Genomic DNA, 22,208 nt, shown 5'->3' on the forward strand with positions numbered 1-22,208 from the left:
CCTACTCCTGGAATGTACTCCCTCATTACTTCATTGAATCCCTGTCATCCTTCTTGGTGCTCCACCCCAACTTTCAATGCCTTCCCTCCAAAACTACCTCGAATTAAACTGTTTTGTATTTATTTATATTTTCTTTATATTTATTCTGGATATACTTATATGTGGACTTGTTCTCTCTGTTGTTAGAAGGTAAGCTTCTTGAGAGAAAGTGTTTGTTCTTTTTATCTGTATCCTCAGCACCTCGCAAGTGTCAGGTACATAGCAGATGATTAATAAGTACTTGCTAATTGACTAATTTGGTTGTCCTTCTACCAGTCTGGCTACTCCTCAGTCTTCATTGCTGGATGATTGTCCATGCCCCACTCCCTAGCCATGGACATCCCCAAATGTTCTCTCATATGCCTTCTCTTTTTTTTCTCTATACTCTCTCCTAAGAATCTTAAAAACTCCCCCAACTTCAACTATCATCCCTATTCAGATAACTCCCTAATCTACATATCCAGACCTCATGGGGGGAGAGGAAGGACCTATTTGTACAAAACTGTATTTATAGAAGCTATTTTTGTGGTTAAGAATTGGAAATTGAGGAGCTGCCCATTCATTGGAAATGACTGAACAAGTTGGGGTTTATGAATGTAATGCAATATTATTGTGCTATAAGAAATGACAAGCAGGATGATTTTGGAAAAACTTGGAAAGACTTACATGAACTGATACAGAGCAAAATGAGCAGAACCAGGAGAACATTGTACACAGTAACAGCAATATTGCACAATGAATAACTGTGAATGACTTAGCTATTCTTAGCAATACAATCATCCAAGACAATCCCAAAGGCCTAACAATGAAAAATGCTATCCACCTCCAAAGAAAAACTGATAGCATCTAAAAACAGACTGAAGCATATTATTTTCCTTTCTTGTCTTTTTTCTTCTTTTCTCCCTTTTTTGTCTTCCTTTCTTTCTGTTCAAGTTTTCCCCCATAAAATTACTAATATGGAAATGTTTACGTGATTGCTAATGTATAACATATCAGAGTGCTTACCACCTCAGGGAGGGAGGAGTTGAGAGAGGGAGGGATAAAATTTGGAATTCAAAACTTCAAAAAAATAAAAAAATGAATTTAAAAAAGAGAGAGAACACACTACCATCTACAGAAAACTAGGAGGCACAATGGATAGAGCACTGGGCCTTGAGTCAGGAAAACCTGAGTTCAAATCCAGCCTCAGATACTTACTAGCTGTGTGACCCTGGGCAAGTCACTTAACCTCTGTCTGCTTTAGTTTCTTCAACTGGAAAACGAAACAATAGCACCTATCCCCCATTACTGTGGGAAGGATTAAATAAGATAACATTTTAAATAAAGCACTTAGCACAATGCCTGTCACACAGTAGGCACTTAATACATGTTTCCTTCCTTCCTTCCTCTGTCTTACAAAAAGACATTGTTGCCAAATAAGGACTTGCTACCCCACCACCTCAGTACCACTGTTGGTAACCTCTTTCCCAAGGGTTCATAAAGAAAAAGCTTTTCTGAGGTCCCCCAAACCAGCTGAGAAGTTAGAATGGCCCAGACGATGTGAGCACAAGAAGCCAAAGAAATACAGACTATTTTTACTCCCATCTTACAGATGAGGAAATTGTGGCTTAAGGAAGTTACATGACTTAGCCAGATCCATCTAGCTCATATGTGTCAGGGCCAGTATTACAAACCCATACCTCCTGGCTCCATGACCAGTGCTCTTGCCATAATTTGCCACTACACAAAATAGTGTAGTAGTAATTTGGAAGGAATGGCAGCACTGACCTTCCTGAAAATGACGCCTACTAATTTAACAACCTAGGAATTTAATCAAGCTGTTTTGTAGAAGTTCTCAAACCATAGTCATCAGCACCATCTTGAGTCATGGGATAGCAGAAGATTTACTCCTGCCAAGATGGTCAAGTGCCAAAATTATGTTGAGAATGCTTGGTTTGTTGATAGGATTATTCCACTTCCTAAGAGGTTCTCTCTTTTTGTAGAAGGTGCCTTTATTTTTTTATTATGTTTTTTGAAACAAAGGAAGAGAGAAAAGCATCCTGCCAAATACGGTTTATATTTAGCATGCACCATATGCACATGTGCCGCACAGAGTACAAAGAAATGTGATGCTCCTGCCAGATTGGAATCAGCAGGACAGAGAAGAGGCAATCTAGGATGTGGGTATGAGACAGCCCCAGCAATGGAAATGTACACATTTCTGAGAATGGCTCTTTGTGTCTTGAATTCAGAAGATTCTTTATATCCACATCAGAACACTTCTAAAGGAACATGATCTTAAGATGCAGAGACCTGAGCAAATAGAAGGACCCTGTGAGCCTGTGGCCTTTGAGGTAGAGTACACTTGCTTAGTTGCCCTGCGGGGTTTAAGTATTCCACATTGTTCCCTCTAACCACTGTTGAGTTTAGCTCTGAATGGGAAGGTTTTTATCATTGGAATCATAGAGGTAGAAAGGATTTTGAGGCAGAAATGATGTCCACCAGCATCAAAGTTGCACTTGTGATAACTGAGTCTTGCTGGAGTGAGCACAGGAATAATTTTCATGACCAATGAACAGGGAGCTAAAGTTGGAAAATGGCAAAGCAAGTAGAAGAAATAGGACAAGGGCACCCTCTAGCACCAATTGTAGCAAGAGGCTACAACTGCACTTGAAATTTGTTTGGTCTGTCCCCAAGGTCCGCCTGGATGTGAACCCATATATACGGACTTTCTGGTGGCTGGATTGAAGAGGCATTGATCTGGATGGCCAGGAGTGTACTGGTGTAGGAGTTAAATCCATTCAGCTGCTAAAGTGATCTTTCTAAAGCACAGGTCCAACATGTTACCTGTTCAATAAACTCTGGTTGCTATTACCTCCAGGATGAAATAAGAATCCTGTTGGGCATTCAAAGCCCTTCGTAACCTAAACATCCCACCCCTACCTTTCTGGTTTTCTTCCACCTTATACCCCTCCACGTACCCTTTAATCCAGAGTTTGGAAGGCTCTGAAGGAAAGTGTGGGAGAGAAGAGGTATTAGACTGACTATCAAACTGAAGGTGTACACAGCCAATGCGCTGACCTCATTGTTGCATGCCTGTGAAACCTGGACAGTCTACCAGCGCCAAGCCAGGAAACTGAATCGCTTCCATTTGAAATGTCTTAGGAAGATTCTAAAGCTCGCCAGACAAGATAAAGTACCAGACACTGAGATCCTTTCTTGAGGGAAACTTCCAAGCATTCAAACTCTACTGAGAACACATCTGTAATGGGCTGGCCACATTGTTCAAATGACAGATGTATGTTTGCCTAAAAGACTGTTTTACAGAGAACTCACACAAGCCGAGTGTTCACACAGAGGTCAGAAGAAGTGATACAAGGACACTGTCAAGATCTCTCTGAAGAACTTTGGAATTGATTGTGAGACATGAAAGACACTGGCACAGGACCACCCAGAATGGCATGCCCACATCAAAGAAGGAACTGTGCTCAATAAGCAAAACAGAATCACAGTAGCCCAAAAGAAACATGAGATGCACAAATTTAGAGACATCTTTACTCCAAATGTTCATATGGACTATTTGTGCCCAGCCTGTAGTAGAGCATTCCAAGCTCATATTGATCTGATCAGCCACAGTCAGACACATTGTACCTTGACCCTGACGTAGTGGTACCTTTTGGTCCTGTTTGAGCATGAAGAACCCACCAATTCAGTGACACTGGCCTCCAAGCATTTTCTCTGACTGTCTCTCATGCCTGGGATGCTCTTCCTCTTTATCTTCACCTCCTAGCTCCCTTGGCTTCCCTCAAGTCCCAGCTAAAGTCTCACCTTCTACAAGGAGCCTTTTCTAATCCATCTTATTTTTAATGCCTCCCCCCTGCTAATTATTTCCCTTTTATCCTGTATAGAGTTTGTTTATACCTATTTGTTTGCTTGTTGTCTTCTCCTTCCTCCCATAGATTGTGAGCTTCTCCAGGGCAGAGACTATCTTTTGTCTTTCTTTGCATATCCAATGATTAGGGGGGTGTCTGGTACATAGCAGTCCTTATGAAATGCTTATTGACTGACTGACTGAGATCCTAGCACCTTCCAAAGCAGAAACACCCACTTTTCAAGCTTCTTCAAATTCCAACTGATTTATATTCATTCCAGAAACATTTTTTAGGGAACGAATATACATAAACAAAATACAATACCTGCCTTCAGTAAAATGAAAATAAAAACTATTCCTAGTGCCCTCCACCCACTAATTACTTTGTATATGGAAGAAATTGTTCCTTTGAAGTATTGTCCCTTTAAGATGTTTAGCAGTTTGGTTGATGAAAGGGGCCAGAAAAGAATTTTGGTATAATAAAAACTGCTAAAACCTATAAGTAAAGAGTCAGTTTTCAGATAAACTGCAAGTAGTTTGGTTGCCAAAGGGGACACAAAATGAACTTGACATAAATAAAAAGGCTTAAGTTACCTTGTAAAGTATATAAAGCAACCTTTTTTGTATGTGGACTGTTTGGTGCTTGAAAGGGTCAGAAAAAGAACTTCCATGTACTGAAAGCTTCACTGTAGAAGGCAGGCCAAGAGCCATTTTCTTTAACCAAATTGGAGGGTGCGTAATGGGACACAATCCTTGCAAAAGGGTTCAGGATCCCTGGGGTTCCAGTACCCCATCATTTATGACATCCATGCTGGGCCTTGACATCTCTTCCCCTACTGACTCCAAAGATCTTCAGATGGTGAACATGTCCCTTTGAATGTTCTCCGAATTGCCCAGCATGTACCAGCACCTAGGACTGGACTGTGGGGAGACATGTTGCAGGAGCAATGGCAGGTGATTGTAGAAGCCAAAGGTGAAGCCATGATACTGGGGAAGCTCTGAGCAAGAATTCTGGCTGTATTAAACTTCAAGATCGGTAAAAACCGAGACACTCAGAGCATCTCCTAAACTATGGCCTCATCTCAAATTCTATCTCACTGCTGCTGACAACCTTGTACTGAACTTGCAGGATGAAAGCTTCATACAGGGAAGCGACAGCCTTATCAGGGCCAAGAAATAGTGAGACCTCCTCCTGACCTCAAGTGAAAACTGATCTGTTCCTCCCCGAGTTACATTCTTGAAGGAGTAAACAGATGGGTCCACCTCCTTCACCGTACCGCCCCCCTCCGTCATGTGACTTTCCTCCACAGCTATCCACCACCTCTATCCCCAATCTCACTGCATAAATGAAGACTGCCAGATGTGCCTTTCCTTAGTCACCCTCTCCATATTTTTCTGGGGACTTGAGATATAAAAACACTGTGATTTCTCATTCGTTTTCCTTTCTAGCTGGTTTCCCTCCAGAGCTGGGAAGAGATAGCACCTATCCCAGGAATTCTCAATAAATTTTTATTACTTAAGTGAACATTTTTTTTATAGTAATAGAGAAGTCAAGAAGAGAGGAAGGTTTTGGAGGAAAGATGACGAGTCCAGTTTTGGACATATCAAACTTAAGATGTTTATGGGCACATTCAGTACAGTTCTACAATAGGCAATTGGGGATCTGACACTGTAGGTCGACAGAGAGGGTAGGGCTGAACAAATAAGATATGAGATTCATCAGCATAGATATGCTGATGGAATGATGCTATGGAAACCAATGAGATCACCAAGTGTGGTAGAATAGAAAGAGAAGAAAAGATGGCCAAGGCAGAACTTTGGGGAATACTCACATGTAGAAGATTGATGAAGATCAAGCAAAAGAGACTGAGAAGAAGTAGACAGGAGGAGAACCAGGAGAGCATGTCACAAACATCTAGACAGTGCCAAAGGCTTCAGAGAGGTCAAGAAGGATAAGGATTGAGAAAAGGACATTGTAACAGCAAGCACCCTAGCATACCCAGGATGGCCCGCTAGCATAGGCTCTTATATCTGCTTTTAAAGGAAAGCAACTTTAAAGGGGTCAACAATCTTCTTTAATTACATTCACTAGTTCAGGAAAAAAGTCAGTCCCCTGAACATCAGAGAAAATATAAGCAGAGAAATTAGACCAACAGACAGGGCTCTGACTGCCTGAATAAAAGCAATATTGCTACACACTTTACATATACCACTGGATCAAGATCTTGGCCAGGGAATCACAAGGTCCTTCTCATAAGAAAACCCCCAAAGCAAAAGCTCACCTCTCAAAATATATACTCTTTTAGCTAATGGGCTCAGAGCCAGAAGGCATTACAACCTTCATGACTCAGTGTCTAATTAACTTAGTACCAAAAAGTGTGAAAGCCTTCCTACAAGCAAGCGTCCCCTAAGCAAGCTTCCCTTAATGGGCTCCATGTGAGGCCTATTAATGGGCAGGGAAGATCTTCATATCCCATTAACATTATAGACATTAATTCTGGCAATTAAGAGATCATGGGGTAACTTTGGAGAGAGCAGTTTCAGATGAATTAGGTAAAAAAACCAGAGTGCAGAGAGTTAAGAATGGAGTGATGGAAATGGAAGTGATTGTGCCTACTGTAGATGACCTTCTCAAGAAGCTTAGTCACAAAAGGGAGGAGAAATATAAGACAATAGATGGTAGAGATGGATAGTTTTGAAGATGGGAATGGCATGGGCATATTTGTAGGCAGCTGGGAAGCAGCCAGTAGATAGGGAACAGTTAAAGATTAATGAGAGACTATAGGTGGTAGTAAAATCTGCTCAAGAAAATGGAAGGGGATTGCTTGTAAATGAATCCACCTCGGCAAGAAGAACCACTTCTTCATGTGAGACAAGGTAAAGCAGATACTAGTAGCAGAAAGCACCTGAGTGATATATGAGGAGGAGGGGGTAAGAGGGAACTCTCCACAAATGGTCTCAATTTTTTAATAAATTATAATGTAAGGTTCTCAACTGAGAGAGAGGGGGGTATCATCAGAGGTTTAAGGAGGGATGTGTTGAGTGGAACAGTGAACTAATTAGGGAAGTACAAAAGGATTGCATGAAGGCCCAATTGAGAATATGTAACATAAAATTGTTAGCAGACCCTGTTTTGTGACATCCTTCTGCTTTGTGAATAGACTCAAAGGCAGCAGATGGTAGGAGCAATCCAAGGCTGAGGCCTGGCAGAGTAGGATCTGCAACAAGACAAGAGAACAAGGGACTCAAGAGAAGAAGACACCGTAGAGTTGAATTGGTTCATCAAGGATTCAAGACAGGTAAGGGAAGAGTGCGTATACAGTACAAAGGTGATGGCCTGGGAAAGAATTAAGGGGTAGAGGGATTAGAAGTCAACATGAGAGTGAAGAATAGAGTTAGGTGTTGCAAGGCAGAGAGGAAGGAGGAAGTAAGGGAATTACACAGTTCAAGAACATAGAAGTCAAACACTTGTAGGTGATGGCAAGATCAAAAGCATGACCATCTTTACAGGAGGGTGAAGGAGTAGGTCATGTGAAATAAGTAAGTTGTGGGGCCCAGAATTTAGGATGTTTGAGGGAGTAGCAATATATATTTTTAAGTCTTCTTGTATGAGGGCAGAAGTTGAGAAAGAGAGAAAGACTGTGAGCCAGGTACTAAATTCATCGAAGAAAGGAGAGCATCCGTAGTGATGGGTAGATAAGAGCTACCAGAATCTTAATTGAGTAGTATATATGGATTGAATGAACCTCAAAGGAGGAGAGTTTCCTGGGTGTTGGTGGTGATAAAGGGAAATCTGGCAATGGGGAGCAAGAAGAATATTCCAACTCTCCATCATGGCAGTGAGTCTTAAAGGAGGTTAAAACAGTCAAAATGATCAATCAAATATCAGCTTGGAGACAATGGGATGATTAAATAAGAATTGCTGATTTCATAAGGGAAATTTCATGAGGTTTTACCTCATAAGAGAAAGGTGCCTCACTTAGGAGTCTCTAATTTGAGGCACCGAAAAATAGGGAAGGGTGAAAAATGGAAGAACCTAGCTAGAGGCGAGCAGGAGAAGGAAGCACTGGTGGGGGTAAAAAAAAAAAAAAACCATCTCTGTTGTAACTATGTGGAGAAAATGGCATCAGGACCAGTGTGACAACTCTGTGTCAGCAACCAGATTCCTGATCAAATGAACAAAAGCTCAAACTTATTGGAAGAGAATTTCTGGTTTATCTACAATTTGAGAAAGATGAAGTTTCTCAGAAGTGCCTGTTGCTCTCTGCTTCCCTCTTTGGTTGGGTAGGGAAGAGCAGAATGTGAACAAGTGACTAGATTCTTTACTGTATGGGAAAAAATGTTGAAGTGTAATTGTACAAATGTTGGTGAGTGAAGAACCGAGCATGTCTACATTACCCAGAGAAGGCTGGAATTGTCCGCGTTACTCAGAGAGAACAAAACTGATAAATTTTGTAGTTCTCTGGCTTAAAAGGGAATTGTTAGCCATTTCAATAACAGATCACCTTCATAGCACACTTTTGAGGTGATTGTGAGTTAAAAGAGATTGTAGGGGCATCTAGGTGGCACAATGAGTAGAGCACTGGCCCTGGAGTCAGGAGGACCTGAGTTCAAATCCAGCCTCAGACACTTGACACCCTAGCTGTGTGACCTTGGGCAAGTCACTTAACCCCAATTGCCCTGCCTTCCCCCCTGCAAAAAAAAAAAGGAAATTGTAGCTGCTTCATCAACATGAGCTTAAGAGGAGAAAAGGATCTGGCCAGCAAGAAAGTACTAAGGACCAGAAGGGGGAAAGTTAACAAAGGAGCAGCTACACATGGTTCTGATAGTCCTAACTTGACCCATGGCACTTGATACCAAAGCCAATAGTCCAAAGTTATGAGTTACCCCAAGCATATGTTTTTTTCCTCACTCATGTGAAGAAACCCTGCCAAGTTTCTATAAGTGTTTGTCTACTTTTCCCAAAAGATGCTTGGTGGGATACTGTGTGCTAGATTCATGGGATCCATGATGAATGTTTTCAGTTTTTTTTTAAATTCTGCATTTGTCTTATATGAGTACCTATTACTGTTATTGTTTATTGCTATTCCTAAGTAAATGGTTATGTTTATGATCTAATCTGTAGTTCTTGTGAGTGGCTAGTTTTATAAATATAAATAGTTTTATAAATAGAAAGCTCTCATTGAAATGGCTAACAATTCCCTTTTAAGCCAGAGAACTATAAAACTTAACAGTTTGGTTCTCTGTGAGTAATGCAGACAAGCTCAGCCAGTTTTTCACACACCAAGATTTTGTCTTCCAATTAGATGTCAGCATTTTTCCTATATAGTAAAGAAGCTATAGTCACTTATTCCCATTCCGCTGTTCCCTACCCAATCAAAGAGGGAAGTTGTAGTCTTGAGAGCTATAGCGGTAAGTAGGAAGAGTATATCCCCTCAAAACAGGGTTGCTCCTAGGACCCAGAGATGGAGTTCAAGTAAAACCACATTGCTGTGGAGAAGATGGCCAGGGAGCAGGGAGGCCAGGTAAGACAGTCACCAATATGCAACATTCATTTATTCATATAACACTTCAAGGCTTATAAAGCACTTTGGTCACTACAACCCTGGGAGGTAGGCAGCAGAATTATCATCATTCCCATTTTATAAATGAGGAAATTGAACTTCAAAGAGGGCAAATTATTTGCTAGGGCTCATACAGCTAGTAAAGTGACAGAATTAGGACTCAAAAACTTACTTATTTTGACTCTAAGACCAAAGTTCATTTTACCATAACAGGCTTCCTTAGGCAAGTTTTCCTGGAGAACATAGTATTTAAACTGGGCCTCAAAGTATGGGTATTATTTCAACAGAAAGTAAGCATTTCAGGCATTGATTGAGAACAACAAGGTTGACTGTGGTATACACCCCACCCTCTTCTTTGCAGAGATGGAAGCTCATGGGAGTCAACCAACATTTATTAAGCATTTACTGTATGTCAAGCATTGTACTAAGCTCCGGGAATACCAATACAAGTAAAAAGGAAGATGGTTCCTGACCTCAAAGAGATTCCTTTTTAATTCAGGAAGACTACATATAAAAAGAAGTTGAGACAGGAGAGGGGAAGAGACAAAGGTACTGGGCCATCCTGAAGAGGAATGTACACAGGATGAATGGCTCTTCCCAGATCCTCCATCTAAGGAGGGCTGGCCTAAGCGCATATAAGGGAGGATCTGGGAGGAGCCATCCAAACACAAGGTATAAGTCTGTCTATAGTATATAATGTATATTAGTATCTGTGTATACATATATAGAGAGAACATATTATATAAGCATTCACGACCATCCTATGTTACTATTTCATAGCCAGAAGTAAAACGAGGAATTCATAGCAAATTATCATGGGGTTATTTAGACCTGGAAGAAACCTCAGAGGTCATTAGTCCAAACTCTTCATTTTACAAATGAGGAAAGTGAGACCTATAAGGGTTAAATGATTTGCCCAGTCACACAAGTGCAAGTAACAGGACAAGGATTCAAACTCAGATCCTTTGTCTCCAGATCCATTATTCTTTATTCAAAGACTGGCTTATTACATCTCTGGGTTATCCTGCTTCCTGAATTCTCCTCATCCTCCTGAACCTGCCCTTGAGCCCATCTATGGTTCATCTGCACATTTCCAGAGCATAGACAAGGGAAATAAAAAGATCTGAAACTCAAACCAATCAAGTTGAACACTTGTTAGCATCTCTGGTAAAAAGGTTTGTGAGAAGGGGAAGGTAGGACCTGTCAGCCAAAATGAGATTTGGGGATTATCTGTGGATTTCCATTATCCATGCTATCTTCCTCATCTATTAACACAGCTAATTGAGTTGGCTAGCATCTGTAATTCCACCCATCTCATATACCCCCACAGGAAGAACAACCCCTAAATCAGTTTCAAAATCCTTTAGTGATGCATCTTCTAAATGAACTTAGAATTTGACTCAAGCGTATGCTGAGAAAAATCTTTAATGAATGCATACTGCACACAAAGCTCCCCAAATGTGATTTTCTTTTCCTTTATATCACATATGCCCTGTAGAATTAAATGACAATATTAGAAAGTGCACTTTTAACCTCAAGGAAATCACACTCTGAGCTTTGCCACTCAGATTTGCTGACACAGGCTCTGCCTCCCCCATTGAGATATCAGAGAGACAGATAGAGCACGAGCATGACAGACAATGCAGACAATGCAATCAATTAAGTTGTTTTCTCGTCCTCCTTGGAAAAGTGCGGGTAATAGCAAAGAGCCAGAAAGGACTGTTAGAGGTCATCTGGTCCATCCTCTGCCTTCTGGCAAGAGGACATATAAATTATCCTAAAACCAGGATTCTGAACCTGTCTCAGGGAAGGTTCTGCTTTGTGCTTAAAGCTCCAAGAATCACTTGCCCCATGGGGTTCCATTTGCCATGAGGAAATAAACTCACCTTGAAAGTGGAGAGGGAAGGATAGAAGTGACTAGAGCAGGGAAGACTGGTGAGAAAATGACCATTTGATTGTTTTACCCCAGCAGCCTTCATTCGGTTCTCAATGGCCGCAAGTGTGGGATGGGTGGAAGTACTTTATAAACTGTGAAGTGCCAAACAAAAGTCAGCTCTGATTAGTATTGTGGAGGAGGGGAAGGAAGGAAGGAAGGAAGGAAGGAAGGAAGGAAGGAAGGAAGGAAGGAAGGAAGGAAGGAAGGAAGGAAGGAAGGAAGGAAGGAAGGAAGGAAGAAGTACGTGAGGTCTCAGCTTGGGTTGTCTAAAACATAAGAGGAATAAGACTAAAATGTCACAAGTGATCTCCTCAAGTAAGGCTTTTCATGGCTCACCTTACCTATCCACTATTTTTGTCTCCCTGTGTCTATGAGTGCCCCTCCCCCTTCTTTTCTATCTCAGTCCAGAAGCAAAAGATGACGAGATCAAAGGCTGATCACTAAACATAGAGCTAGAAGGGATGTTAGAGATCATCTGGTCCAATCCAACCATATCACTTCTTATCCAAGCTTCAAGTAACAGTAAGTCTAAGTCCCAAAATTGTGGGTTGTTAATTTTGAGCAGTGAAATCATTCAGAACCCCATTTCTTCCTTCTTTGTTCCTTACTGGGTTGGAAGCTCAATCAGACAGCAACACAAACCAATTAGAATTTAAGAACTGCCTTTAGGCTACCTGGAGAATTCTAGCAAAAAAACCTGAATGGATTACAAGTAAACTAGAAAAGCCCAAGTGGACCATTTTGAGAAATGCCATTCTATAAGATATCCAATGTAAATGGAACCATTTTTAATCTTGGCTATTTGAGTTAAAAATAATTTTAAATGTAAAAATTATATATTTCATGTGGTTCCATTAAGTAGGAAATGTCAAACTATCCTATTTCTGAGACCCTCCAGAAAAAGAAGTTCTAAAACTTCCCCTGGTAACCATTCCAGGCTCTAACAACCCTGAAAGAAATCCATTCATGTCTAACTTAAATCTCTATAGAAAGACTATATAATCCAGTCTATCTCCTTATCCTTTCTATGGATATATGAAGAAAAAAATATTACATCTTATCAAAATGTCCAGGGTGAATAATCTCAGATCCCTTAGCCTTTACTTTCTGGTCTCAACCTACTGACTTTCCCAGCTTCCTTTGGGTTCCAACTAAAATCTCTTTTTTTTATAGAAAGACTCTCCCAGTCCCTCTTAATTCTAATGTCTTCCCTCAGTTAATTATTCCCTATTTATCCTATAGATAGCTTGTTTGTATGTATTTGCTTGCACGTTGTCTCCCCTATTAGATTGTGAACACCTTGAGGACAGGGGCTCTCTTTTGTCTCTTTTTGTATTCCCAGCATTTAGCACAGTTCCTGGTGCTGAGGCGGCACTTAATAAATGTTTATTGGTTGATCGATTGTTTTTTCTCTGTAACCTTTTATTCATCCCCATGGCTCCCCGTGACCCTTTTCTGAATTCCCAACATCCCCTTTCAGTAGTAAATCTAAAGATTTTTGCATTGGTTTGTGCCTTACCTTCCCCCCCCCCACACACACACACCAAAAAAAAAAAAGATTTTTCACCAATGTACACATGGTCTGAGTGATTTATCCATAATCAACATTGGTAACAGATAAAACTGATTTGGTTGGAAAAGAAATAGATGGAGAATATCATGGGATGGATCTATTTAGTGTTTTCTTTGCCATAACTTTGTTAAAAAAAAATGAAAATTTCCAATGAGAGACCTTTGCCACTCTCTACTTTCTTCCTTAGCTTTGTTATTCTTATTTGCAAAAGGAATAAATATCCCCAAAGACAGTCATGAGTGCTGTGTCCAATGCCCTCAATGCCATTGGAGTCAGTACTTCCAAGGTACGTACATTTGGAATGATTATACTGTATTAATCTACTGGTAATTTGGATCATAGGATTGGTTGATTGGTTTTATGGATAAGGAAACTAAGGTCTATGGTCATATAGCAATAGAGCCAGGATTTGAACAAATCCAGGTTTCCTAACTCCAGATCCAATGTTCTTTCCACTAGCTCACATTGGCTGCTCTTCCTCCATTAAAGTCCTACCCAGAATCCTAGTTGTGAAGGGAGGTGATCCTGGTTTCTCAAAGGCTATGTCAGTGGAGTACAAGTTCTAACAGCTTCTACCAAGCTAGAAAGGCCTACTGCTGTACTACATGTCCGTAGTCTGAGGACCAGCCCAGCTAAGTTCATAAAGCTCCATGACATGATGGCCATGTGGACATGGTTGTGTTTTGTTTTGTTTTATTTTGGGGGCAGGTGGTTTGCCAGACATCTATTTAGTGACAGAGGGGTGGTGACCTGCTTCGGCAGAAGGGGTATCCTGTGAACAAAGTTACAGATCTTTGAAGGATTTATGACAAAAATACCACCTTTCTGTATCATAGAAACAGCCTATGGGTTTTCACCAATAATGTCTTTGGAAGTTTAGGGAGATGAACAAACTTGAAAAACTACTGTTTATTTTACTGCAGGACTACTACTTAGGGACTTGTCATACAGATAGCAAGGAGAAGAATCATCAGATGAACCCAAGTCCTCTGACTCCAGATCCCAATTTCTTTCTGCTATACCATGCTATCTCCCATGGAGGTCTCCCACAAGCCAGATTATGCATAAACAGGGTGGAGAGTGACTTAACCCAGTGGGATTTAAGGGGTGTGGGGAAGGCCTCTCCCAACCAAAAATGATTCACCCACAAATACTTGAAATTTTCCTAGTAGCAGCACTGCTAGGAATTGTTTTCTGCCTATGTCCTCTTTTAAAATGCAGTGCTCCAGCAGCTGGGCATGCTGGTGCTTGCTTGTAGTCCCAGCCCATTCAGTAGCTCTTGCCTGTAGTCCCCACTACTGGGGAGGCTAAGGTTGGTGGATCCCTTGAGTTGGGAATTATGAACTTTAGTATGTCTAAAACTGATTGAATGCTCACACTAAGAATGGCCCCCTAGGAGAAGGGGGCTACTGGATACCTATGGATGGGGTGATCCAGCCCAAACTGGAAAAACAGAGCTGATCAGTACTTCTGTGATAATCCGTAGTGGGATCAGGCCCAGGAGTGGCTGATGCAAACTTCCAGCCTGGGGGAGATAAAGAGACCCAGTCTTTAAAAAATTTAATTTAATTTAATTTAAAAAAAATAATGCTCCTGAAATGATATTAAGCCTGATCACCTAGTAATTACTTCCTACTTGACCTTAGGCAAGGCACTTAACCTGGGTTGGGTTTTTTATTTTCCGGCGGGGGGAGTGGGGAAGAATTCTTCATTTACAAAATGAGATGGATGGAATAGATGGTCTCTGAGATCCATTCTACCTTTAATTTGTGATCCTATGACCTTATCGTGAACGAGTTTATCAGTGACACAGATCCAGGCAACATGGTATTTATTGGTTACTTCAAAGGAGAGAATACTAAAAGGATGTAAACAGAAATGGAAAAGAAGAAATAAATCTTGATGAAAAAACTTTGCCTAAATCACAATCTTGGCTGGGGGCAGTCATATCCATTCTTTGCTCATGTAATGAGCCTCCTATACAAACCTGGGCATCTTTCCCAACCTACTCACTAGAAGGACTATGAGGGTAGTGGCTGGACTCTGCTTGTCCTACAAAGTCAGGGCAGAGGGCCAGAACAGCAAGCAAAGTCCTGACGGCATTTCCCCAGGGTCAGAGAGTATTCATCTTCTTGTAGTTCCTGAGAAAGGAGGGGAGAAAAATCATCAGTTTTTGTACTATCATTTTTTAAACAAAATACTCCATCCTCTGTCTCCTTTTGCTGCATCCTATTTGTGTACTTTCTCCATCCAAGCAGATACGAGTCCTATACTTATGTATGATGTCCAGATCACCAAATGCATCATGATTTATTCTACTTTTTAAAAAACAATCTTTCCAGGAATTGCATCACAACTAAGGTGGCCCAAACATGCTATTCTCCTCCCACTCCTCCAAATTAACTTGTTTTCCAATTTTTTTTTTATTCCTGACATTCTGAGAACTTTGCAGAGTGGTAATGTGTTCCCCCACAAACCCATTTTTTTGCATTTTGCAAAACTAGTCCCCCACCCTACCCCAAGCACATGTTCCCTCACCCACCCAAACAAAACTGAATCAAAAGGAAAGGCAGAACTCCTAAAATGTTCTCTGACTACAACCTAATTTCCTTAAGCCCCGCATATGATGTGTTTAAAGTCTCTGGGCCCGTGAGCATGTGTTTATCTTCATGGCTGTTCCAAAGAATGCAAGTCTTCAGAATAGTTTCCGTAACTTGGATGTAGTGTTTTTCTAAGAGACTAATGTTCTCAATTAGTAGGAGTGACCACTTGTGTCACTCTGAGTCCACTGGGACATTTTGTAATGGATGTCAAACACAAAATGAGACTTTTGAAAAGGTCTAGAATCTTTCTCCATTAAAAAAATTAATAGGGGTCTAAATCAAGGGCATGTGCCTGTGTATCACGGGTGAGTCTATCCTGGACTATTTAAAGAGAAAGATGAAATAGGGAAAGTATCTTTGTAGCTTAGTTCCTTTTACTCCTTGATTAAATCTTGATAAAAATCAGCTCTGTGGTTATAGAATGGGAAGCAGCTTTCTCCTTCCTTTCACTGCTGCTGGTAACATCGCTTGATTGTTTGAGACAGTTAAAGGTGCTTTGGTAGTAAAAGGACAGCAAGATTAATGGGCAGTCATTTCCATAGTAACAGCAAAGCATTCTGGGAAATGGAACCACCCGGGAGATAATGCTGCACATGACAGAAATTCTGCTCCCATGGCAACAGCAGAGTGTGTGGCGGGAATGCAGAGTACTGAAAAATCTTACCAAAGGTCCATTTAGGAAAGACAATGCACAATCAGAGTTGTCAATCTTTTTTAAAAACACGAAGTTAAATAAATCAAATATTACATTCTCAACTGATGCAAAAAAAACCAAAACTCTCAAACTTTTTTGAAACATAGGAACCAGCTCCTGAAGACTTCTAAAGCATAAGCACAAATAAATAGTTTTCAAAGTATCCAATTGTGACGACTTGTTAAATATATAAAAAAAAATCCAATTACTAAGATTTTTGTCCCAGAGTAGTTACAGAAAATTACACAATTAGAGCAATCTTTCCCAGCTGTACCATCACTAAAATAAATCCCAATGTAATTATACAAAAATAGTGTAAAATACTTTTCACAACTTAGATTAAAATTTTGCTTCCTTAAAAAATAAGTGCTGTGCTTCTCTCTATAAACACCCACCACCTCACTGAAAGTAGAAAGAATGAGGATAGTGGGGAAACAAAAGAAAGTCATAGCTAAGAGAAGAATGAGAAACCGAGGTCAAAAGTACAATGGGACAAAAGGTGAACCCAGCAGTCACTACAGACTAGCCTGGAAGCTAGAAAGGACCTTAGAAGGGATATCAGTTAGCACCTTTATTTGACAAGACACTGAAGCTCAGAAATAAGTGACTTACCCAAAGTCACTCAAGTAGTATGTAGCAGGGTTTCATTTATTTGTTTTTGCCTATTTTGTGCAAAGAAGTATGTAGGTGCTTGAAACATAATCCCTGCCCTCAAGGAATTTATAATCTAGAGAGGGAGCTAAGACATAAACACAATGATTAAAGTTAGAAGATGTTAAGTGCATGAGTGAGATCAAGCATACTTGTTGGTAGGTGGATAAGGAAATGTCTCACAGACAGAGTAGCTCTGAATTGGAAAGGATTTCAATAAGTAAAGGAAAAATGGCAGAAAAAAAATCACAATTCTTCCATTTTTATTAAATTCCAAATTTCATAATGTAGGAATGTTATACAAGGAAACACAATGCATTCAGGGAGGCTGCACATCATTAGCAAATTTTTAATTTCTATCAATCCATAAATCAAAACCTTTTGGCAAAGCACTACATGGCCAAAAATTTGGAATTGATGGTGATACGATGAATTGGGGGAGGAAGGAAAATTTGTCCAGATTATACAGGAAAATAAGGAGACTTTTAAACCTTCCATTTCAATTTTGTGGTTGAAAAAAAATTGTTTTTAATTACCCAGGGAAATGGAACCACCCAGGAGATATCTACCCAGAGTAGCTGTCTACAAAGGCCTAGATTTATCAAGATCCTGAACTCTCAGGTTCCTTTTTATGACTTGATTCTCTCCTTGTCTCTGTTTCATTTCTCTCCTTTGTCCCCTGCTCCACCCGCGTGTGTGTGTGTGTGTGTGTGTGTGTGTGTGTGTGTGTGTTGTGTGTGTGTGTTGTGTGTGTGTGTGGGTGTGTGTGTGGGTGTGTGTGTGGGTGTGTGGGTGAGGGGTGTGTGTTTCACTCTCTCTCCTTCACAAGCAATATTCTAAAAAGAATAGTCCACACACTGTCACCACTTTCCTTAACACCTCCTTACTTACAATATGATTTCTGTTTCCATCAAATGACTAAAACAAATCTCTCCAAGATCACTAATGACTGTTTAATCAATAAATTCCTCTGTTTTCATATTCCTTGACCTCTATGCATCCTTCTTATTATTATCCTTTCATCCTTTGTCATCCATAACATCATGGTTCTCCTCCTATTTCATTAACTACTAGTTCTCTGCCTCCTTTAATGACCCCTCATCTTTCCCTTAAATGTGGATGTCTGCCAAGTTTCTGTCTTTGACCTTCTCTCATCTCTTTACATTATCTCCTTTGGTGATCTCATGTAGTCTCTTACTTCAATTATCATATCTTTTAAAATGACTCCAAAATATGTATCTACCCAGAATCTCTCTTCAAAGCTCTAGACTCCTATTTCAACTGTCTGTTGGATATCTCTACCTGAAAGTCTCAGCAGTACCTCAAACTCTTTTAGAGTTTAAACAATCCAATAAAACAAACAAAAAAGTGACAGATTGTATAAGAAAACAAAAACCCTACAATCTGTTGCTTACAAGAAATACATTTTTAAAAAAAACAAAGACATAAGACAAAATAAAATATTGGAGATGGGAAAAAACTTGCTATGCATCAAGTAAATCCACAAAAAAAAATCATTGCAATCATACAATCTGATGAAGCAAGAACATTCAAAAAATAAATAGGGATGAACAAGGAAATTGCGTTATACTGAAAGGAACCACCGACAACAAATCAATGTTAGTAATAAACATATATGTTCCAAATGTCTTAGCATCCAAATTCATAAAAGAAACATTACTTGAGCTACAAGAAGACATAGACAATAACACAGTAGACAGGATATTTTAATATTCCTCTCTTAGTTTTGGATAAGTCTAACAGAAAGATAAGGCAGCTAAATAGCATAGTGGTTATAGTGCCAGGCCTGGAGTCAGGAACACTCATCTTCCTGAGTTCAAATCTGAGACACTTGCTAGCTGTGTGACCCCTGGGCAAATTACTTAATCCTGTTTGCCTCAGTTTTGTCAGCTGTAAAATGAGTTAGAGAAGAAAATGGCAAACCACTCTAGTGTTTTTGCCAAGAAAACCCCAAATGGGGTAATGAAGAGTCAGACATGACTGAAATGACTGAACAACAACAGCAACAGAAAACTCAAAAGAGAAAATATGGAATTGAACAAGTTGCTGGAGAAACTAGAACTAAAAGACTTATGGCATCTTCTAAATGGGACTGCAAAAGAATATTCCTTAGCACCATATGAAACTTTTGCAAAAACTGACTACATACTAGGGCACAGAGATATCTCAAACAGATGTGAAAAGGCAGAAATAGTTTAAAGATCCTTTATAGACCATAATGCAATAAAATAATTGGTTCAGGAACCACAAACAAAAAATACAGACCTAAATGGAACTTACCAATGAAATCCTAAATAATAACTGGATTAAAAAACAAATCATAGAAACAATTAATAACTATGCAAAAGAAAATTATAATGATAAAACATGGTGGATAGTGTACGTAAAGAGCCTGTGTTGAAAAGTCATTTCCAGTAATATTTGGAGCCAAAAGAGTATCACTCACTGAGAGAGATTTTCTGAATTTTACTTCCCAGAGGGATGTACATGAACCCACAGCATTATGATATCATCATCAAGTACATGCCCTGATTATTGAAGTGTGTTCTATAAGGAAAGAGATTTAAAAAGCCGGACATGGGCCAGATAGGGAAATGTATGAGATCCACCAGTGAGACAGGAGAGAAACAAGATAGGAAACTGCATTTAGCGTAGAGAGACCACCTATCTTCTACAGGATGCCTTTCCCAATCCCTTTTAATTCTAGTGCCTTCCCTCAGTTAATTATTTCCTATTTATTCTGTATACAAATTATTTGTGTATGTTTCTTTGCATATTGCCTCTCCCATTAGATTGCGAGCTCTTTGAGGTCAAGGACTGTCTTTTTCATCCTGTTGTATCCCCAGCATTTAGCACAGTGTAGAGTGGAGTAAATAGGTACAGTAAAGCTGGATAAATAGATCTGAGAATCATCTTTACAGAAGTGACCATTGAATCCATGGATATTGACTAGATCACCAAGAGAAATATTAGAGAGAGGAGGAAGACTTAGGATGAAGTCTCTGGGGCCACCCAGGGCTAGTGGCCATGACCTGGATGAAGACCCATCAAAGGAAACTAAGAAGGGGCAATCAGACAGGTAAAAGAATCAAGAGACAGAACTGTCACTGAAACTTAGAGAAAAGAAAGTATCCAGGAGAAGAGAGTGATCCACTGTGTCAGAGGCTTCAGAGAGGTCAAGAAGGTTGCAAATTGAGAAAAGGTGCAGAGAATGATTTTACTACTTGATTTGTTATTTACATTGCTATGTAAATACATGTATAGTAACAAAGATGTCATAATTAAATGTTTTTGCTATTGCAATTACATAATTTTCTATATGATTTAGCAATAGAATAAATAACTAGATAGGTACTTAGACCATGAAGTGAATAGTTGATCATACCAACACAGCCATGATGAACCTGGAAGTAGCTATCAATCAATTAACCAACAAGTATTTATTAAGAATCTAAAATTTTTCATTTACATGTAATTGAGGAAAAAATAAAAATTAAATGTAAAAAAATTAAACGGTAGGACTAGAGCAGTGGTTCTTAGTCTTTTGTGTGTGGGAGTGTGTGTCATGGACCCCTATGACAGTCTAGTGTAGACCCCTTCTCAGGATAATGTTTTTAAATGCGTAACACGAAATACATGAGATTACAAAGGAAAACATTATTTTAGTTATCAACTTTTAAAAAAACACAAAATGATGAAACTCCACATTAAGAACCCTTGAACTCCATGGGCCTTGAGGTCCCTTCCAAGGCTAAATCCTATGAAAACTGTGAGCCTGGAGTTTGCTAAAATGCCCCACTCTAAGGAGAACTAGCAGAATTGAAAGATCCTGAAGGACTGGTACAGTCTCATGGCACAGATAGAGAGGCAAAAAGAAATCCAACAAAGGTTGGCACAGGCAGAGGGCAGAAGAGGAATGGCTCCTGAATTCATTAAGGTAAGTCAAGAACGTAACAAATGCCATTAAAAGAGAGAGAGATGTCTCCAAATAGCACATTGGGGCCATTTCCTTTCATGATCAGGCTGGCATGAGTTATTTATCAGGAATAGCCATGTGATCTTTCTTCAGTTAGGATCTGGGCATCTACGGAGGGAAAGCAGCCAGAAGCACCACAAGAGAATTCTGCCTTGCCATGCACAGGGCACCATGATCCTTCTACTCAAAGGGCTTCCCCTAGGTTGTACAGTAGTTGGAACGATTGGGTTAAGAGAGCAATTCACTACTGTGGTAGTCCAGAAAAACCTTGAGTTGTTTTGATTTTTTTTTGAGACTTCATCTTTCTCTTTATCCCCCCTGCCTGGTACCCCCTTCCTCCTTCCCTGCTCCTTTCCTAGAAGTCCCATAACTGAATATCTATGTTAGGGAGCGCCTAGGCTAGAAACTTCTAGTTCACTGCCTCACTAGTGCCTCCCCGTCCCTACAGAGCCCTTTTGCTTCACATAAAGTGCCTGAGCCATTCTGGTTGTGGAGTCGTCATGACTCCTATTTGAGTGACTGGCCATGATTCCCTCTTCTTCCTGCTAAGGACAAATCACCAAGGCTCCCTGATGCCATTATGGCAAATGTTGATATTACCTTCTAAGGGCTTCAAAGTGCTTTACATATATTATTCCATTTGATATTCCTTTTTATATATGAGGAAACTCATCTGTACAGGCTCAAAAAGTTTAAGTGATGTGCCCAGTGTCACCCACCTAGCAATCTGAGGCAAGATTTGAACTCTGATCTCCTGATTCCAAGTTCGGATTCCATACCTTCCCTGACCTTTCTCAGTCTCACTTTGGAGTATTGGTCCTGGCCCAGTGTGAGGGAATTGAGGTAATATTCTGGTTTGGATGTCATAAAATCAAGGATTTTTACCTTGGAAGGCATCTCATCCAACTCCCTTGCTTTGTAAATAAGGAAACTGAAGCCTAGAGAGACTAAGTGACTTGCTTAAGAATCTAGGCCTCTGACTCCAAATCCAGCACTTTCACCATACCATGTGTCAGTCCTGGATGCAGCATGAGGGGCTCTTTGAGCTACCTTGCTACCGTCCCTTTGTTGAACCTTCCTCCTCCTCCCTTGGGGGTCTCCAAAGAACTTCTCTTTGGGGCTTTTCCTTGTGCATGCCAAATAAAAAGGGTCTGTTGCTTTCAACACTAACTGTCTCAGCTGGTTCTGAGCAGCTTCTTTAAGTCCTAGCAGCAGACCCTGCCAACTGTCTTCTCACAGACCTCCCAAGAGAGGAGTACTCTTCCATTGTCCTTACCTGCCCTTATGATAGCCTTTCCCAT

Source organism: Trichosurus vulpecula, chromosome 1 (assembly GCF_011100635.1).
Source record: "Trichosurus vulpecula isolate mTriVul1 chromosome 1, mTriVul1.pri, whole genome shotgun sequence".
NCBI lineage: Eukaryota > Metazoa > Chordata > Mammalia > Diprotodontia > Phalangeridae > Trichosurus > Trichosurus vulpecula.